Genomic DNA, 15,093 nt, shown 5'->3' with positions numbered 1-15,093 from the left:
AAATAATTATTTGCATGATGCTGATATGATATATAGATCAAAGTGGCTTTTCGTTTGATTGAACACCAATTCAAAAGAATGATTTAATAGTTTTTTCCGCAATTGAAACGGATTTGTAGTCAGAAAACTAAATTGTGTTTTTTTAATTTTCTGATTTCAAAAAATTTTTCTGACATTTTTCATTTATATGATACTGATTGGATATATCAATGCAAATAGCTTTCTGTTTGATTACCAACTAACTCAAGAGAGTGGTTTAACGGTTTATTCCGCAATTGAAACGGATATGTAGTCAGAAAACTAAACTGTGTTTTTTTGAATTTTCTGAATTCAAAATTTTTTTTCTGACATTTCTTATTGATATGGTACTGATTCGATATATCGATGCCAGTAGCTTTCTGTTTGATTAGAAACAAGTTCAAGAGAGTGATTTAATGGTTTTCTCATTAATTCAAACGGATATGTAGTCAGAAAACTAAATTGGGTTTTTTGAATTTTCTGTATTCAAAATTTTTTTTCTGACATTTCTTATTGATATGGTACTGATTCGATATATCGATGCAAATAGCTTTCTGCTTGATATCAAACCGTTTTTTTGCAATTCAAACGGATATGTAGTCAGAAAACTAAATTGGGTTTTTTGAATTTTCTGATTTCAAAATTTTTTTTCTGACATTTCTCATTTATATGATACTGATCGGGTATATCGATGCGAATAGCTTTCTTGTTGATTACAAACCAATACAAGAGAGTGGTTTAATGGTTTTTTTCTGCAATTCAAACGGATATGTAGTCAGAAAACTAAATTGGGTTTTTTGAGTTTTCTGAATTCAAAAATTTTTTTCTGACATTTTTCATTTATATGATATTGATTGGATATATCGATGCAAATAGCTTTCTGTTTGATTAGAAAACATTTCAAGAGAGTGGTTTAATAGTTTTTTCGGTAATTCAAACGGATATGTAGTCAGAAAACTAAATTGCGTTTTTTGAATTTTCTGATTTCAAAAAATTTCTCTGACATTTCTTATTTACATCACACTGATTGGATATATCGATGGAAATGGCTTTCTTTTTGTATGCAAACTGATTCAGAAGAGTGTTTCAATGGTTTAATCCGCAATTGAAACGGATATGGATTCAGAAAACTAAATTGTGTTTTTTGAATTTTCTGAAATCAAAATTTTCTTCTGACATTTCTTATTGATATGGTACTGATTCGATATATCGATGCAAATAGCTTTCTGCTTGATTACAAACTAAATTGAAAGAGTATTTTAATAGTTTTTTCTGCAATTGAAACGGATATATAGTCAGAAAACAAAGTTGTGTTTTTTGAATTTTCTGAATTCAAAAATTTTTTTTCTGAAAATAATTATTTGCATAATGCTGATGTGATATATCGATCAATGTGGTTTTTTGTTTGAGTGAACACCAATTCAAAAGAATAATTTGATAGTTTTTTCCGCAATTGAAACGGATATGTAGTCAGAAAACTAAATTGTGTTTTTTGAATTTTCTGAATTCAAAACCTTTTTTCTGAAATTTCTCATTTATATGATACTGATTGGATATATCAATGCAAGTAGCTTTCTGTTGGATTACCAACAAATTCAAGAGAGTGGTCTTTTGGTTTATTCCGCAATTGAAACGGATATGTAGTCAGAAAACTAAATTGTGTTTTTTGAATTTTCCCAATTCAAAAAAATTTTTCTGAAAATAATTATTTGCATAATGCTGATGTGATATATAGATCGAAGTGGCTTTTTGTTTGAGTGAACACCAATTCAAAAGAATGATTTGATAGTTTTTTCCGCAATTGAAACGGATATGTAGTCAGAAAACTAAATTGTGTTTTTGAATTTTCTGAATTCAAAACTTTTTTTCTGACATTTCTCATTTATATGATACTGATTGGATATATCAATGCAAATAGCTTTCTGTTGGATTACCAACAAATTCAAAAGAGTGGCTTATTGGTTTATTCCGCAATTGAAACGGATATGTAGTCCGAAAACTAAATTGTGTTTTTTGAATTTTCTCAATTCAAAAAATTTTTTCTGATTTTTGTGTTTTTTTTCGCAGATTTTTCCTTAAGAGTGAGAAAATTGCCTTTACTCGCTTTAAAAATAATAAAACTAGTCAAGGTTTATCAATTGAGGTGTTGTAGTAACAAAAAAGTTTTTTGGGTCGACAAATATCAATTTTTTGAGGCTTTTTGTCGATAAAAAGTAGAGATTTTGGATGGCTCTAGTCGGGGAACAGGACATCAGAGGTAACGTCTGAGACCTCGGGCGGACTTCTGCTGGCGACGTCTGAAGCCAGTAAAAAAATAGATCCTCTCTTTGGGGTGACGTCTGAAACCCAATTTCCAACAAAAATCGTCTTTGCTGGGTAACGTCTGTAACCCAATCTTGGCTTCGTCGCTGAAAAAATTGCTTGTCTTTCCTTTTCTGTGTCTTTTCAGTGTCTTTTCGGTGTCTTTTCTGTGTCTCTTCTGTGTCCTATGAAATTTTTTACCAGTAACAGGGGAGACTTTTTGTCCTCAAAATGTCTTGGGCAAAGGTTTTGTTCTTTGAACGAAGGGAAAACCAAAAAATGTAAGAGAATGTAGATAAGGATTCAATTACATTGTTCTAGACAGTTTGTTAAGTTTTTTTCAGTTTTAAGTTAGGGGAACAACAAACTCGTTTTGGTTGCGATAAGGACAAAAGTCAATGTTTTATCAAGTTTCACTTCTGACTTGATTGTTGCACAACATTCTGATTCAGCACGAAATTTCTGCGAAGCAAATTTACACGGGCAAAGTTGTAGAGAAAATTGGAAAGGTGTCAAATTGACACAAAAGCTGGTAAAATAATGTAAACAGATCATGTTTCCTTAATAGTCTTCAAAAAACATTTAAATAAACATTTAATATTCTTCAAAATTTAAATAAACATTGGAACGAGTTTTTCTAAAAGGCCGGACTTTTCATTCATGCTAAAACCCATAAGCTACATCAATAAATTTCTCTTCATCGAGTAAATCCACGAAATCTATAGCTTTGCTATTATTTCACTGATTTCCTGTAAAAACATGGTTGTTAAAAGAAATAAACTGGTCGAGTTTCACAATTTTCAGTGACATTAAGACGCCTACAATTTTTTTGATATAAAAATACCCGGGATGACCCTTCTTAGATATCATATCTAAGACCATATATGGTTCCATCCAAGTCTAAGAAAAATATCTTGCATGATCTTGCTATGGTTTCTAAGAAGCCATAAGTGATCTTTGGTATGATTTTCAAGTTTTTTCATGAGAAATTTTTAGATGTTGCCTTCATAGATGTTGCGAAAAGCGCCTTTGAGTTAAGAAAAGAGGTTCCACGAAAAGAGGCTTATGATCTTGGATGGGCCATAAAAGTCTATGGTCGTGGATGTGGTATCTAAAGAAACATTGAAAAAAAATTATGCTGCATCCAAATGCAATAAGGCCTCTAGAGCTTTCATAGAAAGCCAAAACATTTCGTTTTAGAGTACTTTTAATTTTTTGCATGGTCTTGGATAAGGTATCTAAGAAGCCATACACTCCATATATGACTTTGATATGGTATCTAAGTTCGGTGTATGGTGGTGAACCCGGGTAGTTAACTTGCAAATCAACTCAATAAAAATTTATGAGATAGAAATTTTTATTTTCAGTAATTTTTTATCCATTTTTCAGAGTTTCTGTTAAAGTACGTATGAGATTAGCTGTGACAGATTTTGTAACCTTCACTGTTTCTTGCAAATCGTTTCAATTGATAGAAATATAAAGATCTAATAATATGTGTGGAATAGCTATCCCCTGACTAGTGGGATTACCACTTTTAGTTTGTTAAAGCAATTGAGCTACGAATGCAGCCGTGTTTTATCTGTCGTGGAAATCCTTCTCGAATTCAATAGGATTCGTTTTATTGGAAAACAGAGGAGATTAAAAGCAACTGAATTAAATGATGAAAGCTAAGGGAATGACAGGATGATGAAAGTGGGTTGTGTGAACAACTGAAAACTTGACTTACGAGTCGGAGGCAAACTTAAAATAGGTGAACACTCACTTTTGATTAGCAAGGACAACTTAATTAGATTTGGTACTTAAATGAATGAATTTGAATCCAATAAGGTACAACCGTACCACATACCCTCGGCTCCCAATAAATTTTAGACTGCAACAGTATAAAATTTAGAATTTTAATAACATATTTACTGGTTATTATAAATAGTATATAATGAGGGCAACAATAAACCAACAGAGAATTGCAGTGGAATTGAGTGACATCTGCTAAACAATTAAAATTATTGTAATTCCTTCACGTTTACACTCACTTGGAAACATACAACATAAATTAAAGCACAATTGAAGCGCAAATCCAAACAATTAAATATCTATGGTGAACTGCTACAGAACCAAGGTTTAATTGAACTGCTGTAAAGGAGGAACATTTACAATTAAATATTGAATTTCAACAGAAATTTTTTGCAATTGTAGCACGAATCCAGATAAGATTTTATAACTCACAATATAATTTAAATGAATGCAACAATTTAAAGTTTTGGAACTGAGTTTAAATTTGATTTTCGGCGTCGAAGACGCTCATGCTAATCTCTCTAGCATAATTTTCATACTCGTAATTTTCAGGGGACCAAGACCCAACTGGAGGCGGCGCAGGTGGACTCACTATCGGAAGGTCAAAGGGTGTCTCTACTACTGGAGGTTGTGACGCCTCTTCTGGAATAATGGTCTCAATGACCGGGTTTGCTTTCTTTGATCGTTTGGGTGCGGTGGCGGCAGAGTCGTCACTATCAGAGCACACGGAACTCTCAAAGCCAAAATAATCTGGGGCTCTGCGATTTCTCTTGGTCTTCGATGTAGTGGGTGAAGCAGTTGATGAAGCGGCCGGCGACGCAGCAACTGAAGAGGCATTTGACGTATTGAGCGCGGTGGAAGATTGTCGTAAACGTTTTCCTCCTGCTTGAGGCTCTTTGGGCTTCCGCGATGACATCGTCTTGGAAATGTTACTATTGGCCGATGAAACTCCGGAGGCGGCATCGGATTGTGTCGGTCTATGACGAATTTTTATTTCCCTGCGGTACTTCTTTTTGAGGTCCTTCGTATGCTGAGAATATTTTTCTTCCGCCGTTTCCTCATTAGGAAGGTGGCGTCGTTGGGCATATTGCCAGAGATCCATGTGACGTTCAGCGCGAGTGCCGAACTTCGCTATGTCGCTATTGCGCACTCGTACATCGGGGACTCCAGGTGCTTTAATGACGGTTGTTGTATCCGATGTTCGCACTACTGTACTGCCCGGAGCAAATGTTTCCCACAAGCCAAGGAGATCTATCTTCGATCTTTTCGTCACTTTTTGCGCCGACTTCAGGTCTAACGATTTTTCGGATTGCTGTATCGGGTTATTAAGTTTTGGATGCATAATAAACCGAGAAAATGATTTATTTTACTCCCCATTGTACCGGCGTCCCGCATCCACCTGCGCCTTTTGCATAGCCTCTTTATGAGGATATCGCTACGGTCACCACTCACCCATCCGTTTTCGTCGATAAAATCTTCCACAGGAACGGTATCGGTATCTAAATTGTGGTGAAAAATGCTTTCACATGATAAATTAGATGACTTTGGTATGGTACTAATATTGCTTAATGGTGTGTTTGGCTTTCTACCGAAGTGTGCTTGGAAAGGTGTTACATTTGTGGTCTTTTATTTGCATATACGCAATTGGTATACTATTGACTTTAGTGCTTCTTTAATTGTGAATGTGTTATTTCTACTATCTAATTTCATGCATCTTAAGCGTCGTTTAGTAGTTTGTATGCAACGCTCCACTAACCCAATAGCACTGTGGTCATTAGCAGGGGCAGTTATTATGTTAATATTGTGTTGTTTGCAGAAATTCTTTACTTTATAACCTATTAAACAACGTGCTTGATCCAATCTAATATTTAGGGGAACGCCGTGTATATGAATGTATTCATCTAAAAATTTAATTAAATTTGGTCCATTTGCTTTTTCAAATACTTCTATAGTGGGATATTTTGAAAAACGGTCAATACATTGCAAGAAAGTGAATATCTTGATCTTTTTCATTCGTGATGGGCCCTCCGAAATCAATTTGTGTTTCTTCATTAGGTTCAGAACAATTTAACAATTTAACAAAAGTTTCCATTTTGACGCCGGAACGATTGGTTTAAGATACTTATTAATATCAGTACAAGGCTTGCACTGAGCAGCCTTGTTCAGGATTTCGCGATGCATGTACGGCCAGAACACGTACTGTCCGATGGTTAGCTTACTCCAACTGCCGGGTGCGTAAGGTGAAGACTTTTCAGGACTGCGTCTTGTATCGAGTGTGGGATTGCCACACGTTCCTCTATGCAAACGCAACCCGATCGCACGTGTAGATCTCTCCAGTAGGAAAACATGTAGGGATTCACCTCTTTGCATCGTTGTGGGTCATTTTGCAGAACAAAATCGCGCACCTCTTTGAGTACCGCCAAGACTCTTTTTGTGAATAAATGAGTTAAATTATTCTCAAATACCTCCTCCTTTGATAAATCTAAGTTGGGTGAGTTCTGGCCCTCATTGGATACTCGTGTTGAGTTTACCGCCGAATTTGGGGTTGATTGAAAGGTGACCCTGCTGTGGGTAGCAGGGGTTTGTGGATTCGATTTTGGGCTGCTCATATTTTTGGAAGAAATTGAATGGATATGTGTAGTATTTGAGTTAGGTTTTGAATTGAAATTGATTCGACTTGATATTGTAATAGAATTGGTATTAGGTTTGATTTGAGCTGCGTTTGCAGAATTTTTGAGAAACAACTGAGTTCTGTTTCGATTAATGGCAGAAAGCAGATTGAAATGGTTTGTCGAATGAGGATGTGAGGCACTTGTAGAATGTGTATAATTGACGCTGCTAAAGTGCTGCGATTGACAGTTTTGCTGTGTGGTATTTACATAAATTGCAGCAATAGCGTCACGAATGCGGGTAATTGTTGTTACCGTAAATTCCTCATCGTATTTATTTGTAACTTCTGCTACTTGATTTGGTTGGCGGGAAATGTAATCTACCAGCCCCATTTTTGAACCCGGTATAGGTTCAATATTAAAATCAAAAGGTAAAAGACAATCTACCCAGCGGGTTAAGCTACTGTTATAAGATTTGTTGGATCCGTGTTCTTTCCTAATTAAAAGTAGAGCTCGGTGATCCGTAATGATTGTGAATGATTTGCCAAATAAATAAAATTTAAAGTTTTCTACGGACCATACGACCCCTAATAATTCGAGTTCATTAACACTATAGCGTTCCTCGTTTGAGTTGAGGAAACGAAACGCAAATGCAACTGTATGCCAACCTATCGGCGAGCGTTGTTCCAATGCTGCTCCTAATCTTGCTTTAGATGCATCGCATTTGATCCGCGTTTCCAAGTGCGGATTATAATGTGTATTTTCTGTTGCGTTTGCAACTTTATTTTCAATTGCATGGAAGTGAGTTTCATGTTCGTCATTTCAGACAAATTTTGTATTCTTTTTAAGTAATGGCCGAAGTTGATGACATAATTGTGATAAATTAGGAAAAAAATTTCCTAAATAGTGGACAGAGCCTTGGAATGATCGTAATGGTTTTAATTTTTTAGGTGTTGATAGAGATAAGATTGCTGCTGTTTTTGATTCAAGTGGTGCGATTCCTGACTGTGTAAATTTGTGTCCTTACCATTCAGTTTCGATTTTTGCGAAATGACATTCAGGTAAATTTTTTCTTAAATTATCCTCATCCAATTTTTTTATACATTTGAAGACAAACTTTAAATGTTCTTTTTTAGAACCACGACTAACTATTATAATGTCATCCAAGAAACAATGAGTATTTTGAAGTCCAACTAAGGTATAAGCCATTACCTTTTGGAATGCCGCCGGCATATCAGTTAAACCGTGGAAACCAGTAATAAAACGATATGTACCAGTTCCCTCACCGCTAATAATAATGAAGTTGCAATGCCGGGCCGTTTCCGGGTCTAATTAAGTTGACTGTATGCGTATTTCAAATCCAAGGCAGAGAAACATGCTGTCTCTTGTGATGCATTTGCGTTTGAATTTTTTTGAATCGTATCAATTAAACTATCTATATTCGGCATTTGATTATTATTTTTATGGATAGATTTATTTAAAATTTTTGAGTCTGAAGCCAGTTGAACTGTTTTATCTCTCTTTACTGTGATAACTATAGGTGAAATGAAGTTTTTATCTGAGCAACTGTTTAATTTTATTATGTGTTTTTTGTCAGGTAACTTTTTAAGTTCTGCAATAACTAGTGGTTGTAAGTTAATTGGACCTCGGCGACCTTTTTGATGTGTAGGTGTAAAATGTTTGCGGAATGTGGATTTGACTGGATGTTTTAAAGATTTGCCAATTTTTGTGATGAGACCTGAAAAATCAAATGCAATTTGCTTCTTGATTGAACATTGATTTTGATCAACATTTGCAACTTCTTCAGCTGTGTAAGAGAAAAGCCTATCTTTGAGAAGAGATGTCGTCCAATGATGGGTCTATTACCATCTTCCACCACTGTAACTTCAAGACCCGTAGCTATCCAATCAATACATTGGATTGATGTATTAATCACTCCAACGATCTTGATTATATCATTAGAGAAAAATTTTAGGTCATGCATCTCTGGTGACTGCACCCAATAGCTTCCTTTGCACTCTGACACCACAGTTTTTGCGAGATTTTTGTTGATAATCGTGCACACGCTTCCCGAATCCACCAATGCCTTTGTCTTCGTATTCCCGACATAAGTGTCTAGGTTCACCGGTTCCACTTTTCGAGTCGCGCTTTTAATTGAAATCGTCGCAACACAGTTATCATCATAGTTGTCATAATCTGATTCGTAGTTTGCGTCGTAAATGCCTTGCTTTTGGAGTAGTCTATCTATATTGTTGACTTGTTTGGCTGCTGTTGCTGAAACACCCACTGTGGCAGCCTCAGAAATAGAATCATCTACATTGTTCATTCGGGGTTTCGGTTTGTATGGGTGTTTAGGTTTTCGACAGACTTTGGCGAAATGGTTAGCGTTACCACAGTTTTTACAATTCTTTCCACGAAGGGCAATTTTGTCTATGTGAGGCTGACCATCCTTAGCCACAGTTGGGAAAGATTGTAGGCTTAACAAATTGGGTAGTTGATGGACGTGATCTATTCCAAGATCCTTGTACATTGTTCGCTGACGCACTTGTAATTTCATTTGTGGTAGTCTGAGCTGAGGTTCCAGATATTTTTAGCTGATTTTGTATTCTTATCTCAATGTTCATGGCGATTTCAAGCGCTTTTTTCGCTGTTTTTGTCTCCTTTAGCAATTCTCTTTGGATTTCGCCGTCTTGCATGTTTGCTATGAAGACGTCACGAATGATTGACTCCTCATGGCTTCCTAAATCGCAATTCAATGACAGTTCCCAAAGGCAACCGTAGAACTTTTCCACAGGTTCTCCCTTCAGTTGCTTCCTGGTGAGAAAAGCATCCCGATCAAAGGTGATGTTTCGTTGTTTCGTAGACAATCTATCGAGACTTTCCCAAAGATCCTTTGTTGTTACCCAATCAATCTGAATATTCGGTTCTTGGGAACCAAATATTCGTCTACCCTCCATTCCCAGGCTGAGATACGTCAGGGAGACCGCTTTGTTATCGCAATATTTCCGAGGTTTTTCACCACACAATATACCTACGGGTCCTATTTTCTGACAACGATTTAGCCACGAGTTCTTCAGTTGCTCGTCGCGCATTCTTCGATCTCCTTAGCTCTGGGATGTGCTGTTTTCAACATTATCCTCGTATATGGGTTCAGGAGGTAGGATGTCCTTGTCTGGGGGATCTTCGAGTAGAATGTCGATCGAATTACCCTCTTTTGCCATGATAGCCAACTTCAACATGATCTGCCAGCGGTCCCATCGCAAAGGTGGCTCTAGTGTCGGTTTCTATCAAAATGGTTCGATTCCAAAGAGTGCACGTTCCTTGGCTGCTGACTGCGCCACGTGATATCCCTGACTGTAAGGATACGTAGCTGAGCCACAAATCCGTTTAGAATTTGTAGAATGGGATTCGAGGTGCGAATCCAAGCTCTCACTAATTAGTGGGATTACCACGTTTAGTTTGTTAAAGTAATTGAGCTACGAATGCAGCGCAGCCGTGTTTTATCTGTCGTGGAAGTCCTTCTCGAATCCAATAGGATTCTTCTTATTGGAAAACAGAGGAGATTAAAAGCAACTGAATTAAATGATGAAAGCTAAGGGAATGACAGGATGATGAAAGTGGGTTGTGTGAACAACTGAAAACTTGACTTATGAGTCGGAGGCAAACTTAAAATAGATGAACACTGACTTTTGATTACGCAAGGACAACTTAAACAGATTTGGTAATTAAATGAATTAATTTTAACTTAATAAGGTACAACCGTACCACACAGGTCTTTATTATTGATTGCGAAGAGTCCGAAAACTAAATTTTAGACAAATCAGTATGGAGCAGCTGTTTTAAAAGAAGATTAGTCAGACGATGCAGTTGTTGCAGCTGTTATTCGCTCAATGAAGTTTCAACAATCCTTAGAAAACTATAAAATTACATAAAATCAAAATTTATATTACAAAAACTTTCAAACTCAGACGGAAAAAAAAGTTAAGCAAAAAATTGCAAAAAACTTTAAATCGCGTTTTCATATAGAGCACCCAACAACTCAATCAATTAGTTTCTCGAAAAAGTTGAAGAAAAAATTGCAACTCAAATTTGCTAAACTATGTTTTGATTTAAACATTATATCTTGGGAGAAACAAATATCTAGTTTTTACCGCTTTTGGGACGTTTTTTCAGAATTAACTAAAACAAACCTATGCAGAAAATACATCAACAGCTGGAACTGTAAAGATTCTGCTGCCGCCTAAATTCTCAAAATTTGTGTAATTAGAAGACCTAGATCTTTTCCGTTTATACCCCACCCCCCATACCCCCCCCCCCCCCCAGCTTAGTTGGTGCATATTATTCGCTCCCTCCAGACGCACGTGCCATATTTTTACTTGATGAAATACTATGTGGTGGCACGTGCTCTGTAACTGGGGGTCGCATAACGTACTGGGGTCACAAACGAAAAAGATCCGAAAAATTTTTATAATGTTGTTCAGTTTTAAATCGTGAAATCGTAAATCCTTTAATGACATAAAAAAAAATTGTCACGGCATTTGACAACTGGTTGTGGACAAATTTGTGGGCAAATTATCAAAACTTGCATGTTCACAGAACTGAAATTAAACAGAAAAATGTTTGATTGAAAGTGTTATTGATCCTACAAAAACTTATAAACCAAAAAACTGTATCCAAGCAAAATAAAGCAAGCATTGGGTATAATGAAAATAACAGTAAAGAGATTTGATTTTTTTATTTGTGTTCCCATCATTGTAACGAATAACCGCAATAACCGAAATACAGAAATTGGTTGTGATCCAGTATTGTGTGAAACCAAAGCAGACTATAGCAACAATGAAGCATACAGAATCATTATTAACAATTAAGAAACTCACACGGACTAAAATGTGAAAAAATCATTAAAATTAATTGATCACGATCAGCAGATGCCTTTATGTAATACTTTTTTTGTTTTTATTTAGAGAACTTAACATGAAATTCTTTTGCACAATTTGGGCTCTAACAATTTAACACAAAAAAAAATGCGATCACTTTGAGCACGATCACGTTTATTCGTAGAAATGTATTTTTGACCTGAGAAATGAAGATCAAAATTGGTTCAATAAGTTTGTGATTAAGAAGTCATATAAATTTTTAGAGCCCGACAAATCGGATGGTGGGCAATCAAATGACAAATTTAGGTTGCCAGATACATCCGATTTTTGATGTAATTTTTAGATCTTCACCGTTTGTGCCCCCCCCCCCCCAGCTTAGTGGGCGCATATTATTTGTACCCCCCAGAAGCAGGTGCAGTATTTTTACTTTATGATTTACTATGTAAGGGCACGTGCTCTGTAACTGGGGGCGCATAACGTACTGGGGGCACAAACGGAAAAGATCCTATTTTTTAATGAAACCAAATTGAGATTGTCATGTGCGGTAGTTTTCTTTTAGGAATATATAGTAGAATAAATTAGAAGCAGCGAGGGGAGAAAGAGATAAATTTCAGCATTGTCCTGATGTTTCCAAATTCAATTAAATTACTGATAGTTTTTGTACAATTAGTCAGCGGATAATTGCATCGTATTTACCTGATTTTAATCTTTACATTATTCTAAACCAAGACTTCCCATCTCTTAAAAACATTCATACTAAAAGTTGATAGTTTTCAATTTTTTGGATCTCTTCCGTTTCTTCCCCCCTAACCCGCTTGTTAGGTGCTTATACTTAGCACCCCGAGACAAACTTGTACTATTTTGACATAAAGAATTACCATAATTTGTAAGTGAACTGCTACTGGAGTGCATAATTTACTGGTTGACTCAAACGGAAAATACTTGGGTTTTTATACAATTAACAATTGGCTTCATTTGACGTTTTGTCAATTACAGTCAGAAATGAAACTTTAAATTAAAAAAACTGAAAAGTTTTTTCACGGCACAGACCAAAACACGTCAATCAAATGACAACCTGTTATGGACAAATCAAAAATTGCAAATTCTCAAGAAAAAGATAAAACAGAAATTTGTTTCATTCAACATTTTAAGGATTCTAAAAAATTTGTAAACCAAAGAACTGTATCCAAGTAAAATAAAGCAAGCATTGAGTATCATGAAATTAACAGTAAAGAAATTTCATTTGCTTCATTGTAACGAATAACTGCAATAAAACTCAAATCAACTAAATACAGAAAGAGGTTGTGAAACGAGCATTGTGTGAAACCAAAGCAGTCTAAAGCAACAACGAAGCAGACAGTATCATTATTAACAATTAAGAAACTCACACGGAAATTGATAGATTAAAATGGAAAAACAAAATCAAAATTAATTCATCGCATTCAGCAGATGCGTTTATGTAAAATTTTCTTTAGTTTTTATTCAGAGAACTTATCATGAAATTCTTTTGCATAATTAATAATGTACACTTTTACACAAAAATGCGATCACGTTCACACGTTAAAATTTATTTTTAGCCATCAAAATGAAGATTCAAAATTGGTTCGATTGTGATTGAAACGTCATATCAGCTTCTATCGGATCTCTAGAGGCATTGCAAATGGGATGGTGGGCAATCAAGTTACAAATTTAGTTTACCAGATGTTCCGAATTTTAATGCCGTTTTCGAATGGAACCAACTTGAGATTGTCTCGTGCGGTCGTTTTCTTATAGTTTTTGTAGAATAAATTACAAGCAGCGAGGGGATCTCCCCCTCTTAATGTTAGCAAAAACCTCGCACCCCGGAGAAAAACTTGCATTTTTTTGAAATATAGAATTTTCATGCTTAGTATGTGAACTGTACTGGATTATATAATATACTAGTTAGCTCAAACGGGAAAAGACTTCGGTTTTTATGCAATTAATCATTTTGCGTGATTTTGAATTTTTTGTCAACTTCAGTTATAAATAAAATTTTAAGTTCTCGTTATTGGTTTTAATTTCGTTGTTTTATTTAACAGCAATCAACTTAAAACTTTGTCATCTTCACAATTTTTTAAAAGTTGTCATAATTTACACAAATTTAAAAATTTATAATACATTGACTGTTTTCTATATACAATGTCTGGGTTAATGAATAAAACTTATGTATGGTTTCGAAACTCGATGTCACATGACAAGTCCCTGTCTTTGTCGCCGATCCTTTAATTTGCTTAAACTCTGTTTGCTGCAAAACTAATCACTGTCAAACAAACACTAAATTCATATTAAGGTAATTTTACCTTAACTTTACCTTGACTTGTGTTAAGCTAAAAATTTACCTTACCTTTGTTACAGTAAAATTACCTTGAGTTACCTCACCAATTATGTAACTTTCTTTAGCATATAATTGAAATTTTAGTAAAATTACCAATAAAATATTGACATTTAAATAAAAACAAATTTGTATGGAGAAAAAAGAAACCTGAGGTTAATGTGGATCAAAATGCGCTTTTGATATAAAATGAACTCATAAACGTTTTCTAATCAATTTCGCTTTGCCTTATATCTGGATTAACTTACCCTATTATCCCTTAATTTAACATTAAAAATACGTTAACACCCCTGAATATTACCCTAAAAGTTGAGGGGGCGGCAACTTAAAAATTTGACGTTAACTTAATCTTATTTTACCATAAAACTATTGGGCACTAACTATTGGGCTAAATTTTACCCAGATTTTTACTTAAACCTTATCACTTGGTGTTTTTCAGGACAAAAATTAAGGTGTTGCCCCTAAACTTCTAAGGTAATTTTAAGGTAATTTTCAGCAAGTAAGGGTAATTCAAAATTATCTTAACGTTTCAGGCAAGTTAAGTCGTTTTTTCCGGTAAATTTACCTTAATTGTTTTAGTGTGTAGACTGGGTTTAGGGTCAATTCTAGTTGTATCCATAGGATTAAGTCACATAACCTATAGCCTCCCAATTATGATAAATATACCGAATTGGGGGCTGTAATTTCATGCGGGGCTATAATGGGAAAGACCCCTTTTTTGTGCCCACCAATTATAATTTGTATGTTGTGAATTAGCACTCTACTGTATATAATACAGTACGTGCGCCTGGGGGGGGGGGGGGGGGTTGTAAATTTTGAATGCCTGCTAAACTGGGCTGAGGAGCCAAGGTTTCATTGTGGAACTACTTTAAAAAAGGAAAAGAAAAAATGGCGCGTTGAGAGGGAAGGTGACTTTTGCTCTCCATAAAACTGAACAACAAAGCTATAAACTAAAAAAAATTTAGCCGTGGTAAGTTGCGGATCTATTCAACCAGTACTGAAGTTCTCTGTCTCTAATCACCACAACCAACTCCCACCTCTACTCCAACCTCTTTCTCTCTCTCTCTCTCTCTCTCTCTCTCTCTCTCCCCAAACTCACACACACACACACACACACACACACACACACATACGCGCGCGCGTG

The 15,093-nt window shown here is 35.5% G+C and overlaps 1 protein-coding gene across 2 annotated transcripts in view; it reads left to right on the top strand.

Annotated features, from left to right (window-relative positions):
- The first annotated feature begins 14,831 nt into the window (after positions 1-14,831).
- The window catches only part of LOC142351492 (uncharacterized), a 32,042-nt gene continuing 31,780 nt past the window's right edge, over positions 14,832-15,093 (top strand). For both annotated transcript variants that reach the window (XM_075403537.1, XM_075403536.1), the window contains exon 1: positions 14,832-14,919. The gene's annotated coding sequence lies outside the window, so the exon portion shown is untranslated. The remainder of the gene's footprint in view (positions 14,920-15,093) is intronic.

Source organism: Convolutriloba macropyga, chromosome 13 (genome assembly GCF_964194025.1).
Source record: "Convolutriloba macropyga chromosome 13, txConMacr16.3, whole genome shotgun sequence".
Taxonomy (NCBI): domain Eukaryota; kingdom Metazoa; phylum Xenacoelomorpha; order Acoela; family Convolutidae; genus Convolutriloba; species Convolutriloba macropyga.
The sequence above is the reverse complement of the archived record's forward strand: the minus strand, read 5'-3'. Positions and strand labels throughout refer to the sequence as shown.